The sequence below is a fragment of the Anopheles gambiae genome, chromosome 2 (genome assembly GCF_943734735.2).
Source record: "Anopheles gambiae chromosome 2, idAnoGambNW_F1_1, whole genome shotgun sequence".
In the NCBI taxonomy this organism is placed as follows: Eukaryota; Metazoa; Arthropoda; class Insecta; order Diptera; family Culicidae; genus Anopheles; species Anopheles gambiae.
In genome coordinates, this window is record NC_064601.1 from 43,062,037 (window position 1) to 43,083,474 (window position 21,438).

A 21,438-nucleotide genomic window follows, 5' to 3' on the forward strand; every position below is an offset into this window, starting at 1 on the left:
CAACGCACAGCTTTGCGCACCATAAAATGATAATGATAAATCAATTAATATAAATTGTTCGCACCCCTTCCCTGGTAGCGCCAGCGCATCATCCTCAGCAGCACCGGCAGCAGCAGCCCCCTGCAATTGGATGCTGTATGGTGTGTCCCGAGCGAGAAAGGGACAATATATCGCACGGTACTGTTCTTGCGCCATATCACACATAACCCCTTTTCGAGTGGTTGGCAAACCAAAACACCGACAAATATATCTGCACAATCCAGCACACACACACACATACACACACGGGCACTTTACACTCCATAAACATCATTGTTCCCGGGCGCCTCGCACGCAACATGATGATGGGATGCTGGTGTGGCGTATTTTTCACGCATCTAATAACATTTGCGAAAAATAGCACGTGTTATAAACATGGTTAAGCTTTCAGCGGCAGTCGCCACGATTCATCGCAATTCGATTGATCTCAAGCGCGGCGGGCAAGCTATATCTTGGCCGCGTCTGGTTTGCGCCTACGGAAGCCCGCCCGACGGTTGTTGCGCGTTGTGTAAAAAAATATAGATTTATTTCGTGCCATCTTGAAGCTGTGCTGGGGGGACCTACGATATCCTTTTTCCTTCCACTTTACAATGGGTGCACACACATACACAGCGCCAGCCCAGTACATGCGATACGACGGATGCTCCATCCCACTTGATATGCGTTTCCCATCGTTCGGCTTCTAACGACGTCTAATGGAAAACCGGCGGCAAGCGCCTGCCGATAATACAGCGTCATCAATTTTCCTTTGTTTTATTCTTCGCGCGTCTCGCGTCTATCTCGCCCAGCTCCGGCCACACCATAGGCCACCACACCACCAGCAGCGTAAGGGGGGTGTGGTGCCCAGTAGTGAGCTTGGGGACGAAGAATTATCGTCATTATGAGGCAGCAAAGATTTATTCGGCTATCTCGTGAGCAGTTTCGGGGATGATAAAAGCCGGAAATTTATGCACTCCCCGTAATCGTCAGTGCAACATAAACGGACCCCACCCCAAACCTAGAGCTTATACCCAGTCCTCGCGCCACACAGCCAGACAATTCCAGTGGGTAAGTGAATGGGTGAGAGTTTTTTTTATTATTATTTTCTTCGGGCGCGTAACTGGTGGAGAAGGAACAGTAAGTCAGACACACTCACACGCACACCGAAAGAGGACATCAAACCTTAAAACAAACGATCGAAAAACATTCAACGCAAGACGTGCGCCACCCGAAAAGAGGTGATGGTGTTGTTTCCCTAGTTATAGGAGACACCCTAGCTGCTCGGTTGCCTCGGTGAAGACAGCATGCATCACGTTCTGGAACTGAATATTCATCTCACGAATTTGCCTCCACCCGCAAAAAAAATTGAAACCAGGCGAGTGAGTAAGACGATATTTTGATATATAAAAAAGACGATGACGACGACGGGTTGCTGCTTTCTTTTACGAATTAAAGAACAATTCAAGCACCTACGACGAGTGAGTGGCCAGGATCAGATAACATGGGGAGCCACATGGGGAGTGTGAGAAATGCTTGAGCGCATTTTTCGAATAGAGCGTGGTTTTGAATGGAGTAAGCCCAAGGAGGGCGAGGGAAAACACGATTAATGTAGTCGACGAGTAGAGATAAACCAGGGCGCATAGGTAAAAGCAGCAGCACGGCGCAAAGCACAACTCTTGTGACTGATGGATGATGTCTAGGCTAGAGCCTTACTTAATAGCTAATCAATATGTAAAACAATATACATATGGAGTCGAGCGAGCGTGCGTGTGGAACGTGTTTTCGGTGTCGATAGGACGCTATCAACATATGGCTTATTTACATGGGATACACATTAACAAGCTTTACCTAGAAGAAAGGGCATTCCCAAAAACTCATCAATAAATGACAATCGATGTTTCTATTTCTACATTCTATTCTATCTTTCGTTTCGGTTGCATCTCGCGGTGATCGTGACATTTTCCCAGGCCCATAACTGTACGCTTAATGCAACGCAATTTTCAGCAAATTCAGCAACATCACACTCCATATCTTATTGCCATCACAAACGGAACTCGGGACTCCCTGTTTCTCTCTACCATACAGCGTTACGGAAAAGACCCTCGCGTTTACTTCCCCCCCGGGCTTGTCACGCTGATCACATTTTACCCGTCCACCGCGACGGGTACCGGCAATTTCACCCTACCGAAACGAGGGCGCACGCTCAGTGCGCTAGGGCCTGAATGATTTATAGCGTGCAATTAATCATATTTATTTTATCTTTATCTGCTTAAATAGATCGATCCTGTGCGATCCACGATATGCGCCGTCCGGGGGCCAGTGTGCGTTACACTTCTCCACCAATGGCAAAAATGGTTGAACCCATCGGCGACGGAAACGAAAAATTGTGCTATTTGTTGCATAAATCCCTGGCGGGGCAGTTGTTTTCTGTTCTTCTTTTTTTGAGAAACACATAAAATGCTCATTAGAATTTAAACAGACAGATTAAGCATACTCCAGTAAAGTCAGCCGCTAGCGTCCGGTTCTCCAAAATATACCATCGGAAAGAGTCCAGCGTTCAATTTAAAACTGGCAAAGCCATACAGCCGTGTGTACGAAAAGCCATTATGAAGCGAGCCTTATAAGTATTAATCAATAATATCGACAAGCTAGGCAGTGCTTCCCTGGGGTTCAAGGACGGCAGCGGCAGCAGAGCAGTTGGCGAGAGTTGGCGTTGGCGATTCTGGATGAGATGGGCTTTTATGTTCTCAATACATCACGGAGCATGATTGATGTATGGGGCCTTATAACTCGCGCGGAAGAGCCGTGAGCGTGACAAGGACAGGCGTACGGAAGAACTTCGAACCTGATCGGGCTGCTCAGATAACCATACGCAAATCATTAAGACCCACTGCCCAAAACCTGAAGAGCGTCTATCATAAATCTTGCACAAGTATGCAGCCAAGATGAATTTGAATACGGTTACCATGAGGGTAAGAGTGAGATAAACTTATAATATTTCATATTAGAACCTTTTTTTTTAATGAGCTCAATAAGTTGCGCCAGTTTTCCAGCCTTTAGCCAGTTCTTAATATTCGGATAGGCTTGTATTTTGAAAAGAATAAAATACGTTACATGCACCATATGCCGTTTCACTTTTCAAGGCCAAATAGTCTGAATAGAGATGTTATAAATTTGTTGAAACCCAGCAAACAACTTGGAAGAAGCAGGGGTCCTGAACTTTAAAAATATCCTCGCTCATCCTAAAGCTTTGCTTGTTCCTCACACAGCCGTCGAGACATGAGATGCGTGTATTTGCTCTACTTTTTTTTACCTTGGTGCAATAAAATACACGGACCCGGCTATGAAATTTATCTCGAACCTTGGGTATATATATATTGACTCGGCACGATTGCGTTCCATCTTAAGGCATACCGGAGGCTTAAAACGCCATTGCACGAGCTCTGCGATACACCACAACCACATCTTCTTCAACCTTCTTTTGCTCGTGGGTTCGTTACTTTGGGGTCCTAAATTTTTCGCTTTTATGGTCCTTAATCAGCACCTAGCTGAAATGAGCCGAGTGTGTACGAAAGCCCAAGACCTAATGACTTGTGTCCGTCCTATCTCGCTGTGTTCGAGTTTTACGACGCTTTAAATCGAAGGCAAACCTAGCGAGAGGACGAACACAGCGCGTTCACTATGTTCCTTCGAACTCGTGGTTCACACACAAACAACGACCACGGGGGTATAGTAGCGCTGTGTGAGAGATAGCGCGCGAAGAAGAAAGTTTCTGCCGTCTATAACACGGCCAGCAAGATGAAGCATCTCAAATCCTGATTCCGGGCCAGAAAGCCGAGAGTAGGGTCGCAGACCGGTTCAATAGGAAAACCACTCGCCGCTCTAGCTGCCAGCGTGCGCGTCGCACTCAGAGGACGGCTTAATTAATTCATCAAAACAACAACTTGATTTTATGCAACTAACCTCGGGGCACGCTGCTCCGAACGAAAAACGACAAAGCCGACCTTGTCCCGAGTCAACCCCGGGTTGCGAGCATTTTCAACACACGGATGATAGTGATAATCACCGCACCGCACGGTGGCTAAAAGATGACGGACTTACTCATGCAAGTTTTGAGAAGAAAAAAAAAACAAAGATAGAAAACTTTTGAAAAGCTGGCCCCACATCAACCTACCCACCCCTACCGATGGTGAAACTTGAGCGAGGCTACAGACCATAGCTGTCACGAGCTGTCCTCCAGTGCTTCAAAAGATGAGTGACCATAATGCAAGGGATAGAGCGCCAGGCTCTCGTTGCCCACTCTCAAACCTTTCTGGATAGGTAATACGGGTATTAGTTGAGGTTTGCTGACAATCTTCGTTCTGGTAGTGACAGCCACCGTGACATGTCGTGTAGCAGCACCAGCAGCAGCAACGACAGGATGAAAACATTATTATTAACGTCCAGTGGAAGGGGGGGGGGGGGATGGAAAAGAGACCTGGTGTCCTTGCTTCACTCCCTTTGCCCTGGGTGGCCGGCCAAAACCAACTGCGGTAACTCTTTCCTAAGCCGATTAAGCGTTGGGAAATAAATTCGTCAAGAATGGCATTAGCTCTGGTGCTGGTGCTGCAACGTGCACCCGGTTAGGCTCTCGGTCAAGTGCTCGAAAACTTTCCATGTCCAAGTGCCGGTGCTCCTGCAGAGCCAACAATCCGACCAACCGTCACCAACTCCTCTCGCTGACCATAAATCCCTTTCTTACAAAGTGTTTTAAATGTAACTACGAATCGGACCCCGAAAGCCACCGAAGGCCAAAACGGGCACAAGAGCACACTCTGTTTGGTGGAAAATAAGTTTTGCGCTGGTAATTTCTCCAGGAATTGTGTGGCGATGCTTACGTTCAATGATTTCTTTTACTCTTTATGGGATGGATTTCTTTTATAACTTTTGGACTAAAAAAAGGGGAGCAAAATTAAAAATGTTTCTGCGATCTTTCGCCGACATCTTTGTGACTAAATAGCGTCAAACAGACATACAAAATGGCATTTACTAACCGCATACCTATGCCCCCTTCTCCATTGTGGAGCGCTGTCTCTAGCTACATCATCATTCAAACACGCTGGGGGGGAATGGTTCGCGACCAAAAGTAGAAGACACCCAGCAGCATCAGCAGCAGCAGCAACAACTCGATCCGCTACTAGCATCGTTCCAAGGCAGCACGCGGGCTTTCGTGGAAGTAAAGGAGGAGAAGACAACAAGAAAAAAAAACAGCAAACCTTCATCTCCCCATTTCCACCCTTTGGCCATGTGCTCGCGATGCTGTGTCTCAGGCAAACACGCGCCCCGGGAAAGAGTTTAAGCGCCCCGGCAAGAGACGGAACGCATCGGTCTTCGCGTGGATCGAGAGCGAGCGAGAAATGGAGAAGAAAACCAAGACGGGAGAAGGTTGAAGAAGAAAAAAAATCATCCAAATAAGAAGAGAACGAAATCAACATTACGACGATGGATGCACAGCATAAGCAACCCTCTCCTCCCTCCGTTCTACATCCCTATAAAAAAACAACAGTACCAGCAGCAGAAAACAGGTTCCGAAAGGGGTTACCCTTCTTGTCGAGCGAGCAAAGAAGCGACGCGAAAGGAACGGGCGGCCAACGGTGGACCGTGGGTGGGGAGGGTAGTACACGGGTTACCCCCAACCGGTGGTGCCGGGTATCCCATGCGGGAGGCAATAAAAAGTTAACCTCTCGAAATTCGAGCCACGGTTGCCTAGCAATTTTATTTTGTTATGTTTTTTTTATGTATACGCATTTCGTCGTCCACTCTCGCGCTGGTCCTGCTAGCTGCTGCTGCCTTCTCGCGTGTGCTGAGTCGGGTGGTTTCCGCGCGGCCGAACCAACAACAGCAGCGTAGCGCTGCCTCGGTGTGAATTCCGAAGGAACGAATGACTCGACATAGTTTTTTTTGTTGTTGCTGCTGCTTGCCCTAACGCTGCTGCTTCTCATTTTCCCTTCCCTTTGGAGTAGAGCCCGGCTTCCCATACAGCCGGGGCCAGCCAGCAAGATAAGTTGATTTTGTAATACTGATTATGGTTTTATGGCGGAGAGTGATGCTTAAATCGCTATTAGATTGCATTGAAGTGATCGAACCTCCCGGGACGCGGGGGGATTTGATGGTGACTTAGCAAGCGAGGCAAGGCGTGTGTGTGTGTGTGTGTGGGGGGGTAGTGACGGACAGCAAGGGAAGTGATTGAAGCGAAAAGCAGGCACATCAATTACGGTTGTGGTGACACAACGTGTAACCGCTCCTTAAGACGCGTTACGCATAGAACACATACAGAACGCATCGTGCGTTACGTGCAACACTCTTTCACTCACTAACACCACCAATAGCAACGACTGCACTAATACCATAGGATATAGGATTAGCATTATATTTTACGTTAGAAATAAAATTTCTTCTACGAGTGACCACCAAGCAAGTTACAAGCAAATTCAATACGTGCACCCGAACATAGTAAAACGTAGCTAGAACATCCCCATAACTGGTGACCCCGACTGAACAAGTATCAAAATACGTTTGTCCGAAACGTAACGTAGCAATCGCGAGTGATCATTTCACAGTGACCGATTTTCATTTGCATTTCGCTCGCCGCGTTTTTAAGTTCAATAATCGAACATTGACCATCAAGTGTCGACCGCGTGCGAAACAAAATGACAACCAACAACGAAGTTGAACAAAATGGTGCGCTGATTGTGAAAAGTGAGGCAAGTGAAGCTACAGTGATTGCCAAAATAAATTTCCCAGACTTCGACCAAGAGGATATTGAAACCTGGTTCATATGCCTTGAAGCCTCTTTTCACGTCAACGGCATTAAACTGGACAAGTTTAAGTTCAACACAGTGATCGTTGCTCTTGGTTCACGAGCAAAATACGTGCATTCAGTTATAAAGCAGTGCCAAAACGAAAATAACAGCAACAAGTACGAAACCCTAAAGGAAGCTGTTATCGCTCATTTCCAACCATCGGAAACACAGCGACTGAGCAGTTTGCTGTCCGGCATGTCCCTTGGAGACCAGAAACCCAGCGTCTTGCTGTCCGAGATGCGCCGCTTAGGAGGAGCAGGTTGTACCGACAACATCCTGACCAACTTATGGTTGCGAGCCCTGCCCAACACAACTCGTGCCATCATCGCTGCCATGCCAACCGCAACACTGGACGATCAGGCAAAAGTTGCTGACAAGATTCTGGAGGCACCCCGCGAGCAGATTTCCGCTATTCAACATCGAGGAGATGGAGCTACGATAATTTCGCTGGAACAACGTATCGAAGCCCTTACGCAACGCTTAGATGAAGCACTAACAGGTAACCCCCACAGACGGAACCGTTTTACTAATACACGTTCTCGTTCTTGCAGCCGACGGGATGGAACGCCAGCCAGAAATAAACGTGGCTGGATCTGCTGGTTTCATTTCCGGCACGGTTCTCAAGCTCGCAAGTGTGAAAAACAGAAGGCTGACAACCCGAACGTACCGTGTATTTTTTTCGACGGGAAGATCGAGGTGTACTCTCGACCGCGACCGATGTAAGCGCTAACCCGCAAACCGCCCACGCCGCTGCTGCATCTGCCAGCAATCCTGCGTCCGCCACGGACAATGACAGCAGCGACAACAATCGTTTACAACGCATACACATACACGACCCGAAAACATCGAATCGATTCCTTATCGACACCGGAGCGGACGTTTCTGTTGTCCCACCAACCTTAAGAGAACGTAACTCACCAAAACACTCACAACAGCTGTTTGCCGCGAACGGTACCCCAATACACACGTACGGTACCAAGCGTATCACTGTCGATCTCGGCCTACGACGATCCTTTGTGTGGGTGTTTGTCATCGCAGATGTAAAGTCGCCAATCATAGGTGCCGATTTCTTAAAACATTACGATCTCCTTGTCGATCTCCGACGATGCAAACTGATCGATAACACGACCCGTTTTGAAATCGAAAACATTAACGCAGTGACCGAACCTGCTATTACCACGTTCGACATGAATTCACCGTTTTCTGACATTCTTACCGAATATAAGGACATAACTGTTCTAAACATGAAGCACAAACCAACCGAGGCGAACACCGTTCATCAGATAATCACCAACGGACCACCCGTTTTTTGTCGACCACGACGATTGCCCATCGACAAATTAAAAGAAGCCAAGGCTGAATTCCAATTTTTAATGGAACAGGGGATTTGTCAAGCCTCTAAAAGCAACTGGGCAAGCGCTTTACACCTTGTAAAAAAATCGAACGGCAAGTGGCGACCATGCGGAGATTATCGGAATCTTAACGCGATCACCATACCAGACCGATACCCAGTACCGCATATTCAGGATTTTTCGAATATCCTGCACGGCAAAACAATATTTTCATGTATAGATTTACAAAGGGCATATCATCAGATTCCCGTAGCCCCAGAAGATGTCCCAAAGACGGCCATAACGACCCCTTTCGGACTTTTCGAATTTAAATACATGACCTTTGGCTTAAGAAACGCAGGACAGACTCTACAAAGGCATTTGCACGCTATCTTAGGCGACCTCGATTATGTTTTTCCTTACGTAGATGATCTATGCATAGCTTCAGAGAACATAGAGCTGCATAAAAGGCACCTTCGTGAAGTTTTTGAACGCTTGAAACAGAATGGTCTCGTCATAAACGCAGCTAAATGTCAAATAGGCCAACAAGCTGTGGATTTTCTCGGACACAGAGTCACAGCCGAGGGTATACAACCGAAACTCGCCAAAGTTCAAGCCATTATTGATATACCTAGACCCATTAACGCCAAGGAACTGAAAAGATTTCTAGGTGCCATAAACTTTTATCGCCGATTCATACCACGCGCAGCTGAAAACCAACGCATCCTACAGGCAATGATATCAGGCAACATAAAAAACGACACGACTAGCCTCGAATGGAATGACACTACCAACGACGCATTCCTAAAGTGCAAACAGGAACTATCAAATGCTACTCTGCTTGCACACCCTTCACCTGAAGGAACACTAGCCCTTGATGTGGATGCTTCGAATACGTGCATCGGTGCCGTTCTTCATCAGATCACCGAAAAGGGACTACAACCACTTGCATTCTTTTCACGCAAGCTGAGTGAGAGCCAACAAAAGCTAAGCACGTATGATCGCGAGCTAATCGCGATGTACGAAGCAGTAAAGCACTTTAAAGATACCGTACAAGCCCGAGAGTTCTGTATTTATACAGATCATAAACCGCTCGTCACCGCTTTTCAGCAGCGTCCAGAAAAGGCTACACCTACACAGCAACGCAGACTTAGCTACATAAGCGAATTTACAACCGATATTCGGCATGTAGCGGGCGATGCTAATAAAGTTGCCGACATGCTGAGCCGCATTAACACCATCACTGCAATAGAAACAATAGATTACAATCGCATGGCTCAGGAGCAGAAAACCGATCCAGATCTAAAACATTTCCTAGAAAACCCACCAACAAATACTTGCGTTCATCTTAAACAATTAAAATCTCCTCTAGCCGATACGCCCATATATTGCGATATATCTACAAAAGCGATTCGCCCTTTTGTACCAAAGCAATTTAGAAAGCAGATTTTAGAAAAAATGCACAGCACATCACACCCTGGTATACGTGCTACCACTCGTTTGGTATCTGACCGCTTCATTTGGCCTTCTCTCCGTCGAGATTGCAAAGCATTTGTAACGAATTGTATGCCATGCCAGAAGTCAAAAATACAACGCCATAACAAATCGCCAATTGACCAAATCAAAACGCCTGATCGCCGATTTGCACACATCCATATGGATCTCATAGGACCCTTACCGCCATCTGAAGGCAATTTATATTGTCTTACCATCATCGATAAATTTACCAGGTGGCCCGAGGTTTACCCTATACCTAACATGACCGCACACACCGTAGCGCGTGCTTTCATCAATGGTTGGATTTCGCGATTTGGTGTACCGACGAATATTACAACCGACTGTGGCAGGCAATTCGAATCAGAGCTGTTCCGTACCCTTACAAGTATGCTCGGCATAACACACTTGCGCACTACCCCATACCATCCGCAAGCAAATGGACAAATCGAGCGTGCACATCGACAGCTCAAGGCAGCTATAATGTGCCACCAAAACTCGAGATGGACTGAAGTCCTACCTATCGTCCTCTTAGGCATGCGATCTTCTCTGAAAGCAGATTTAAATGCAACGGTTGCTGAGCTTATTTACGGCGTACCACTACGACTACCTGGTGAATTTTTCGTGCCAAGCGAAGATAAGAGAGCAACACCTGAGTTTGTAACACAGCTGAAGCAGCAAATGTCGAAAATAGCACCAAAACCAACCAGCAACCACAACACACGAGAAGCTCCATTCATCCAAAAGGAGATAGCAACATGCACACACGTTTTCATCCGAGTAGGTGCAATCAAACCGCCTCTAACGCAGCCGTATGATGGACCATACCGAGTGGTTCGACGGAAGAAAAAGGTTTTTATCGTCGAAGTAAACGGAAAGAACGTCCCAGTTTCCATCGACCGCCTTAAAGCAGCATTTACCCAGACAGAAGATGAAGATTCACCCGCGAAAAGTGATCAGCATTCCGAATCACCACCAATTGTAAACCCTCCGTACAAAACACGCTCAGGACGTCGTGTTGTGATTCCTATCCGCTATTAAAATCTAAGGGGGAAGTAGTGTGGTGACACAACGTGTAACCGCTCCTTAAGACGCGTTACGCATAGAACACATACAGAACGCATCGTGCGTTACGTGCAACACTCTTTCACTCACTAACACCACCAATAGCAACGACTGCACTAATACCATAGGATATAGGATTAGCATTATATTTTACGTTAGAAATAAAATTTCTTCTACGAGTGACCACCAAGCAAGTTACAAGCAAATTCAATACGTGCACCCGAACATAGTAAAACGTAGCTAGAACATCCCCATACGGTCGTAGAATATTCAATGCGTCCAAAGAACAGAAATAAACATAAATTCTTCCAACCCATTATCAGTAGGCACTCACACAAACATGTGAATAGTTGGGCTTGCGGGGGGGGGGGGGGGGGGGAGGAAAATTCAAGCAGTTGCATTATTCATTCGAAGGCCCGAGAGCTCGGCAATAGATTCTTATCCGCTTCGGACAGCCGACACGATGACACGGGGAGCCGCGCGTACTGTTTCGCTTCATAAAACAGTTCTTTCGACTTTCGACGACGAGTCGTCAAAATACAAAAGCTTCAATCTCTAGCCTTCCTCTTGAACTCTCTCAAACACACACACACACTCCACTAATGAAAAATCTTGATTTGCGGAAACCCGGTAGACTAAACAAAAGCTTCTTAAGTTTATAGCGGGTCATTATTTTATTTTGTCTTTTCTATCCTTGCCAAGGCGAAAACCGCACACACCATCGCGCGCCATATTTTAACGCTAAATGTCAAAAACAAAACAAGTTTCTCTAATGTCTATAAAAATTCCAACACGCAACGCAACACTCAGTGCTTCCACGAAATCCAACACACATGCACGCAGTGTAAAACGAACATTTTACATTTGACGCTGTTGTTGTGTGTGTGTTTCGGCTTTGGGGACGTGTTTCGGTGGTTAGAGAAACGCGAGAAGCAAACAATTTGCGCGCATCAGCAGCGATAGTGGAAGTTCAATTTGCTTGCGTACACTCACACACACATACATATACACTCTTTTATCGATTATCAATGATTACACGATTCCACAGTGTCCATTCCATAACGAGACAATATCCCTGGGTTTGAAGTATGTAAATTCAAATGCCCCAGAGTGCCCGGCGCAGTAATCATGCACCCGTCTTCTAAATATCGAAGTCGAAATCATAATGTGATGAAACTCTTTTTCTCTCCCAATCTTCTGGTGTAATGGGTCCCGCGCGCGCTTGCCACCGTTTGGCTTGCTGGCAAAAACTTTGCCAAAGTGAACATCTGTCCAATTTTCTGCAACTGTCTACGGACAGAGAGATAATGAAACGGAACGAGTTTCAAATTAACGGGCAAAAGTCCAAAATTGACTCGCCGACGAAACGTAGTCGACATGGCCGCCTGTTGGGCACTATTATTCGGCCAGATGGACGACTTCTGGAAGCCCCCATCTGGAAGATCTGGGGGCTCTCCTAAATGGTGGTTTTCACGAAAACCTAAGCGAACCTCCTACCCACCCGGAGAGCGGGAATCAACGCGCGAGCTGTGTGTTTAATTTTTGGTACAGGGCTGCTAAAAATGACATCCACGTTTCGCTTTCTGGTGGCAAAAAGCATAATTTGTGGTCTAGCATCAGAAGCTGATAATCACAGACAGTGCGGAGTAAAATTGATCAATTATAGACCTGGCTAAAATCCTATTAAGCAAACGAGCAGCATTTGAAACGGCAAGGGCAGGAAGGGGGAAGTAGGAGAGGTGGGATCTCCCATCCCGACCATAAACATTAGCAGACGGCGAGCGAGGGTGCCGATCGACATGGGTCACAAAATTCAATAGTCCACATCAACGGCAAACGGATTATTCGACCCGGTGGTGATGCTGTCAGGGGATTCGTTCAGGTAATCGGTGTTGTTATATATTTGCGGTTTGTTTTGCTCTCCGTAAAAGCGACCGATCGGTGGGAAGCTGTTGCCCTCACACAATCGCACACAGCATCGGTAGAATAGTCCTAATGCCGGACTAAAAACTCTAAGCCCGGACGCGCACAGCACAGGGCAATCTCCGAGAATCTCTCCGGAAGAGAAGCTTTCCACGCTGTGCTGATTCTCTTCTACCTCGGAAGGTTTCTTGGAAAAAGATTGCTCAATTGTCACGTCGTTCAAAAGGGCGCCTCCTCCTCGGGACCGTCATCTTTTCCAACCAGCCAGGCCTGCAGATGGGGAGGACCATCTGGACAACAAAAGCGTAACGACTCCCTTTTTCTTTATTGCAAAAAGGGAAGAAGGTGTTTTATTTGCCTCGGGACACCGAAGGTTGAATGAAGATGATCGAAGAATTGAAGCTCCTTTGTACCGTGTGTGTGTGTGTCTGTGTGTGCACGCGGGGGAGCAGGACTGTGGGGAAAGGAATGAAGGTCCTGTTTTTCACTGTCTTCCTGCAGAGCATGGCATCCATGCAAATAGCCGGAACCGGTCATACGCCAGGCTGGAGAGAGCACACTCAGGAAAAGGATTATGTCGTCCCGTCAATTGATTGCAAATGATGCTCCTCTCTCCTTTGTCTGGGGTGGAAAATGGTATTTCAGTAGCTCAAGGTGAAATAAAACCCAAACAACCGGTAGGACCGTTGCGGCAGTAAAAAAAAGGGACCATCATACAGTGCATAAGAAATACAGATAGAAAGAGACAAAGAGAGACAGAGAGAGAGAGAGAGAGAGTGTGTGTTGAAAATATCGCAACCGTTCCAGGGAAGGCTCCACGAAAAGTCAAGCCATTGGGAGAAAGGAAATTGAATTCAAACCTGGGAATGGAGTATTCGTGCGGAAATCGAAAAACATCTTTCTTCAGTTGGCTTGGAAGTCCGATATGTGTTTCGTACGATTCGTGTGGCTTTCCATCGCTGGAAAGCCACTCTAGTATCCAAGAAGCACAGAGATTTTGTTGCCGATTGGTAGATGCATCTAAGTTCCTGTACCCGATTCCGCTCCAGCAGCAGTCTGTGGAGGAGTCCGTGAAGTTTGTTTGCTGCCGCCGGTGCACCGTGATAACCGGTCAGCAGGCAGCGGAAAGAAAAACAATTCCACCCAAAAGTCGAAAGCAACTTAGCCGGCGCAGAGAAATCGATAGGATTGAAAGTTGATTGCAAAGTTCAGGAAAGATCACGGGAATCGACAAGGGTGAGAGAGACACGGCTCGGGCAAACGCCGACTTGGTGAAATCTAATAAAATATTGCAAACTTCCCCAAAGAACAAAGTGGAAACGCCAGAACCCTGTAGCAGCAACGATTCTTACCGGTTGCGAAAGAAAGATGCTTAAAGGACGCCTCCTGGCCTCGAATGTATCCGTTCATGCTGAGAGCGAAACTGTCTTGTCTTGGTATCGGAGTCAGGCAGGAAAATCTGTGTGTGTTCCGGTGCACGGAACGATTTCGATCGTTCGAAAGCTGGTGCTTTCTCCGGTCGAAGCGGAATTTACGACGCAAAAGTCGCACCGAGGTAACACACTCCGGGCGCTATATATCGATTGCCGCCCGGGCGTACAGCTGGCGGAAGTGACTGCAGCAAATCACTCTCTTCCACACGAACGGTTCTCGCTCGGCTCGCTCCTCGGTTTTGGGAGGATCAATTTTTTAAATTTGATTTTTCCGCCCTTTCCACCGGGGTGTGACGTTACGGACAAATCACTGTCCTGGCTGTTTTTTTCTCTTCTTCTACACCTTTTCGATTCCACACTCTGCCTTTGACTCACACCAGCACCCGCGTACGCTTGACCGGTTTCACAAAACGAACCAACGCACACACACGCACACCGATATGCACACGTCTGCAAACAATTTTCACACACCGGTATTTTCACTTTTCGCTCTCCGGCAGCTGGGGCCAGCGCATCCGACTGTACGTGCTGCTGCTGCTGCTGCTCTGTACCATTTATCAATATGCACCACCGAAGCCTTTTTGCACTTTAATCATCGCACACTTTGCTAGATTCTAATCACAATTAAATCACTTAAAAGATGCAATCATCCATCGACCCGGAGAGAGGACGGCTTCGCTCTGGTGGTGCTTGGGAAAGCCCGCGTTCTCACAATGCAATTTCCGCTTGTCGAATGCGAATTGGCCAATAAATAATCTCGCCCGGGTTCACAGCATTTCGCACCGTGTTTGACTGTAACTAATTCTTCGATTCAATTTCACTGTCACGGAGGAAAAAACGGTTGTATGTGTGAGTGTGTGTCTGTGTGCTGATTTATGCTTCGAGCACGATGACCATATTCCGTCGGACCCTTTTGTGGCGATGTTCAAGTTTGCAGCACGTTCTTTTTCTGCTTCTCAGGTCACCTGGAGATGTCTGCGTTCGGTGCACGGGAGCACAATTCGAAGAGAGATAGAAAGATAGCATACAATAAATCAATAATGCTTAAAGTGAGCTGGAGCTATACTTCGCACCTCCGGAAGGGAAGGACTGCTCTGAGCAAACGGCGGCAGCAATGACACACATCGGTAGAAAATTGAGGTTTTTGTATTGTAGATTTCTGTAGGTCGTTGTTTTAGTTCCAGGCTGTAATGTTCGACCCAAACCCACCACACATCAAAGCGCATGCTACGCCAACTCTGCTTTACAATGATTAATTATTACGTTACGAAAGCGTGCAAATATTCCGTTCATTAAAAAAAACCAGTCCCCCATGAATCCCGCCAATACTGGACATGCAAATACTGGGAATTGCAAACAGCCCGGCTCGTTTAAACACTCATTTCCAATTGAATGCAAATATTTATACTCTTTGTATGATGCATCGGGGGGAGGCTTATGGGCGGTTCTTCCAAACAAGGTGACCTAATGCGTCGGTGCACTCCTCCTTCGCCAGCCCCTTCCAATCACTGCCCCGTGTATAACACGACTCACGGTAATGAGCAAAGACAATAAAACGACGCTTTAACTTCATTGAACGAATAAATTCTGCAAGTGCAGCCGCTCAAAAGACAATCCGTTTGGCCAAGGAGAAAGGGTGAAAATGGGGGAGGTGAGGTCAACTGGTTGATTGTCAGCTGCTGGCATGTTACATAAATCAAAACCCCTCGGGGCCCGGGTCGACGACAAGCCCAGCAGGGCCAGCGAAAGTGTGACACTGGGCAAGTCGATGTCATTTTTGACACATTCCCCCCCCCCTGCCTGACTGGTGGGGACCTTGATGCTGTGCTGCTGTTGCCGCTGCCACTGCTGATCTGACGACCCGCGGCAATGCAATCCCAGTTAACGACAATGGAGTGGATTTGAGCTTGGCTTAAGCGCAGCACACAGCCACAAGAAAGTCACATTCCCGTGACGGCGGTTGCGCGAGGCCAGCCGCCACCATGCTCTGTGGAGGACGCGTGAATTAACGATGCAAATTGTTTCTATTATTCATCGCGCAATGCACATGCGCGCGCACATTTGCGCTTACAGTGACACACACACAAACACGCCGTGCGTGTGAATTTGCAACTGCAGCTCAGTGACGCACACACACAACCACAGGCGATGCGCAAAAAGGGCTAGTAGGAAATAGCGCCGAGCGCGTTAAGTACAATTTACCCACGCATCCTTCTGCACAATCGTTTACGGGGCACAAGTGTGCGCAGAGGGGGAGGGCTCTCCGGCTCACACATTTGTCTCGCGTCACCCCCACGGACGATCTAATTCCACCGTGCGGATGACACACGGCCTGGTGGGTCTGGACCAGGCGCGGCACACAAAAAGCAAGATAAATGGCTGCAATTCACGCCTTCCAACACCATTGCAACCCAGAGCCCAGCCGTCGCCGGCCCCCGCGTTTGCAGACTGCAAAATTTTGAAACCCTGAAAGCGTCATCCAAGCATCGCCGGGTCGCCGACAGTTTTTCTGACTCACTCATTTCATCGTCACAAGAGTTCCTTTAAGCCTGGGCGGCGGCGGCGGCGTCGGCGGCAGAGTTCTGCAAATGTTTGGAAAAGCTTGGCCCCCATTGGGCCCGGGGACGACGAGTAATGGGATTAGAGCGTAATATTGCGCGAGAAGAGCTACTCCACCGGCCGAGAAAAGTCCCGGAAAAATACTTCCACCCCCGCCCCCGCCCCGGAGAATGCAGGCGCCTGGGAGCAAACATGGTTCCATTAAAGTTGCTGCTGGTGCTGCTGGTGCTGCACGGTGGTGGACGTAATTCCTTGTGCCAGCTTTAATGTACCAGCAGCATTGCGACCAGGCGAGCGCGCTGCATGTTGAATTTGTGTGTACACTTGCGCTGCTGCTGGGGGGTGTGTGGCGCGGGTTGGCTGCGCGTTGGAAGCGCGGGACACGACAAAAGCACCCCCCCCCCTAGGGGAGGAGATAATAGAAAATTCGATCGAAAGGAAAATTTCGCCTCTTTCGCCCTCCGGGCCGGAGGAAGCAAAAGCACGGCAGAGAGAGAGAGAGAGAGCCACTCTCTAATGACTGCTATATATTTCGTCCCGCTTTATGTGCCCGGAATGATGGGAACGAGGGATGATGGAAATAGCGGAATGGTATGTTTGGTGGAGGGGGAGGGGAGGCAAAAACCTTCAAGAGCCTTGCAGTGTGCGCACCGATACACACATACACACGCACACACTGAACACTTGTGAAGCTGAAGTCGAAGTGCCCTCTTGCTGTCACGTCCGGTGGATAAGATTCCAAACTTGGAGGATGCCTTTTTTTTGTGTTTTTGGTTGGTGTGCGCTTTTGCTCTTTGATGAAAATGGCGTGTTTTAGAAGGGATCAATGGCATCTATTTCTTCTCCATCTCCTGCTTCATTGACATGTATCGATCGATTCCTGGCTGGGAGAACGCGCACACCGACCCGGGCCGTTGGAAGTTGTGTTTGCGGAAATTGCTGGCGACGAGTGAGGCAGGCTCTAACTAAACCAAGAACAGAGCAAAACAAAACAGAGAAAAAAAAACGCTCAGCCTGTCTGAAGCAAACGCAATTTTCAAACATGGACGCGCGACTGTTCTACTACGGATGAATACAGCTGGAATGGCAGGCTCTAGTGGTTAGCATCACCTGGCAGTACACCTCAATTTCGAGCCGATTGTGCACCGAGCGGGGTACAACAAACTCCCACACACCACGGATGTGCACACTGTGTGTGTACGACGAGTTCCAAAATAACATTAAAAAAAAAAATCATCACCAAGTGTGAAGAGAGCGAGCTGTGATTATACGTACAACATCCCGAGAATCCGAAAGTGTGTGAATGTGGGCGGCGGGCGTGTAGTAAAAAGTGTAAAATTAGAAAAAAATACCAGCCACTAAAACGGGCTCTGGTGTGGAAAACGGGAATCGGATGTTTACGATTTAAAGCACATGCGTACGAAAACTGTGAAGCGCATTAACGGCTCGGAGGAAGTGTTTCCTGCGCTGCGTATACATGAGAGTGTACATAAGCTACACGAGCGATGGTTCACGCTACAGTCGCAGCCGAACCAACGGTAGCACCGAACCAATTCCAATATCGTTTCGCTTATTAAGCCGAACACACCAATTTCGATCTCATTTCTGTTATCACTCATTATCTCGCTTTTTCCTTGCTGCTGCCGCCGCCGTCGGTTTCCCACGCTCGTCAGCAGCGGCGGACGGCCCAAGCCCCGAACGCCAACTACTCTCGACTCGAAGCGCGCAACATTATTGACCTTCTAGTGCTGCCGCGGCCGTGCCATGTGGTCGTGTAAAAATAAATGCACACACCACAGAGGACGAGAACACAATCGAAGCGCGCCAAAGTACCGCGATCAAACCCATTCCCCCTTGTGGGAGGGGGCGGTGGCAGGGTTGTGGCAGGGAATAGGGGTACATTCTGCCCGCTTTTACAATCGCACCGGATCGTTGCTGAAGATCACGAGTGGATTGTGGAGAATGAAAATAAAAAAAATCTGCTGGCGAAACCTGAATCGATGGCAGTCCTTCGATAAGCATTGAGCTCCCCTGCTGCGGAGCGGCGCGCAACGTGATCCGCGCCAAACACGAAAGAATAAAAATGTAGTTTACCCTGCCTCCCGCTCTCTCCTGCTCTTTCCCTACCGGCTTTTGCCCTTCTAAGGTAAGACGGATGCATCCTTGCACGCGGCAAGCACAGTTTCTCAGCGGAGGAAGGAAACGTTCGCAACCCGAAAGCATGTTTACGACGCGACATTGCCATTCTATTATAGTTGCGAACGCACACACACGCTCACAGCACACGGGATGGACGGGTCTTTTCTTTTCCTGGTATGTGCGTGTCTGTGTCTGTGTGTGTGTGTGTGGAAGGATTTGTTCCGACGATGCACAGAGAACGACGCCCTTCACCCGCTGTTTGCATGTGTGTTTGGACCCGTATGCTGCGCGCTTAATGCTCTTCCCTTGTCCCTGTGTCCCGCACATACACCACCGTCGTACCAATCGAAGACACACACACACATGCACGTACACACACACAAAACATCATACACATGGAGGCTGGTTGAATTCTCTCATCTTACTAAGCACCTCTTTTTAAAATGCGGGCACTCCGACGGCTATTATTATCATTATTAACGTGACTCTTATTATTGTTATTAGCATTATTTGCATTAAATTTTACGTTCCAATAATAATACAGTGCAATCTGCACCAGAGAAACAAAGAGCTCACAAAGCAACACTCGCCAAAGCCAGACTAATCTCGCCCAGATTGCGGCAGCAAGATTGGGCTTGCCAAGATTGGGCGTAAGATACTGCTGGCGATTCTTCCCCACAGTGCGATTCGTTTCACTTTCTTCCCGGAGCAATGGCGACAGAGCATTTTCGTACGGCCGTTCTATAGCTGTAAGTGTACATCAGCGCACAGAGCGCGTTGTTAAACGTTAAACAGACGCTAAACAGCCCTTAGCTCCTGGGAACTCCAATATCCTTTTCCACATGTTGCCGTTCCGTTGCAAAATTTTCTCATCGCCTCGCTCAATGATCCGGAACAAGTTCAGTTGGTGGCGCACCTACTAGTTTTCCATTAAAAAAAGCCACCGAAAGGCGCAACGGGCACACAGATGCAAACGATGTGTGTGTGGTGTACATACGCTGCGGTGTGCGGCGCCTTTACTGCATCACACCGTCGCTACCGGTCCGATGAGTCACCGATCGGAGGGGGAGAGGGCGTTGGGAAAAGCATATGGCTTCGCCGGGAAACGGGTTTCCGCTGAGGGCTAAACAAACCCTAAACACATCATGCAGCCTTCGAAACCCATTCTGTATATTTGATGTTTGTGTGAGTGTGTGTATTCCACAGGCAGGCAGGCAGGCAGGCGCGCGCTGCTGCCCAGTCTAGTTGTCTAGCCCGAAAGGAAGACTTGAACGCTACCCCCGCCGATCCCGGGCCAATTTTGCTGCCCCGTTTTTTGCAGGGCAGTAAATTAATATCCCTTTGGAACATTATTATGCTGCTGCTGGTACACGCTTTGGCTCTTCCTGGGCGGATGATGCATCGATTCGCCCGCTCTCTTTCTCTCGCTCGAGCTCGAGGGTGCTCTCTGCATGTGGCGCGAAGGTCATTTTTCAGCTAGCAGCCCATTAATTGCTTTTACCACCCGCAACATCGACGGCGCTGGCCGGGCAGGCAAGAAAGATCTTGTCCAGAAAGGTGCCGGTCGGGTTTGGTCAGAGAGAAGACGTGGAACGTCGTGGTCAAAGTTCGCCTCCTGGTCCGGTGGTTTTGTTTTCTTCGTGGTTTTTGCACCCCGATCTTGTACCCGATCACTCCCCATTACCAGGAGAGTACATGCTCCTCTTCCCTCAAGGAGTGTTGGAGTTTAAGCTAATGGTTTAATGAATGGCTTTTAAAGTGGCACGGTACCGCGTGGTGTGAATTGCGCCAACACGACACACACACACTCTGCGGGGAGGACGTCTCTTGAATGCTCCAATAACTGTCATGGATAATTTGGAACGGTCCGATGTCAAATAAATGTTTTCACAGTTTTGTGCTCCACCGTGTTCTGGAAAGGCGCTCGGAAAAGCTACAAGTATGCACGGTTTAGAGAATATAACGAACACCGAGGTTGTGAGACGGATAGTCTAAACTCACATGTATAGTTTGAACAAAGAAAGGAACAAGAGTTTGCCTCGCTGCTGAGTCCCAGCAACCTTAGGCCCTAATCTTATCAGCTTGACGCAGAAGCAGCAGCTGAACAGCAACAGTGCCGCAGATGTTTATCGGGAATTGTTTAAAAAAAGATGATAAGTATTTGTTTTGAGCTTTCGCAGCGCGTCCGATAACGAACCGGCAACGAAGACGGGGCAGAGAGGCTCACCATACAAAAAAAGCAAATAGGAAAAGAAATTTGTCTTCTGATACGCACACACAAATCATCTTTCTCCTCCATTGCTGGAATGTTGCATCCTTATCACGTTTGCAGGGGCCAGGCATTGTTACATCGCATTGTTACATTAGTCGTTAGAACGTTAGTACAACCTGTGCCTGTGCTGTAACGCTTATCCGACAAATGCCTCGGACAAAGATGGCAATCAATAAGGATTTTCACCGTTTGCGTCAACAAACAAACAAACAAAAAAAGGTAGAACCTCAAAACTAGGGAGGCACACTCTCCCACACAACACACAAGGGTGTGTGTGTGTTTGTGTGTGCAAGACAAATTTTTATCCCACAAGGAATCGCATAATCGCATCCTCCGCGGCGACGAGCTTTCCATAATTTACC

The 21,438-nt window shown here is 48.0% G+C and overlaps 1 protein-coding gene across 10 annotated transcripts in view; it reads right to left on the reverse strand.

The window, feature by feature from the left end:
- Positions 1-21,438, reverse strand: part of LOC1271567 (protein winged eye) — a 309,805-nt gene that overhangs the window by 86,818 nt on the left and 201,549 nt on the right. For 2 of the 10 annotated variants that reach the window (XM_061647332.1, XM_061647331.1), the window contains exon 2: positions 14,026-15,081. The exons of the other annotated variants lie outside the window; for them this stretch is intronic. The gene's annotated coding sequence lies outside the window, so the exon portion shown is untranslated. The remainder of the gene's footprint in view (positions 1-14,025; positions 15,082-21,438) is intronic. 10 annotated transcript variants of the gene reach the window in all.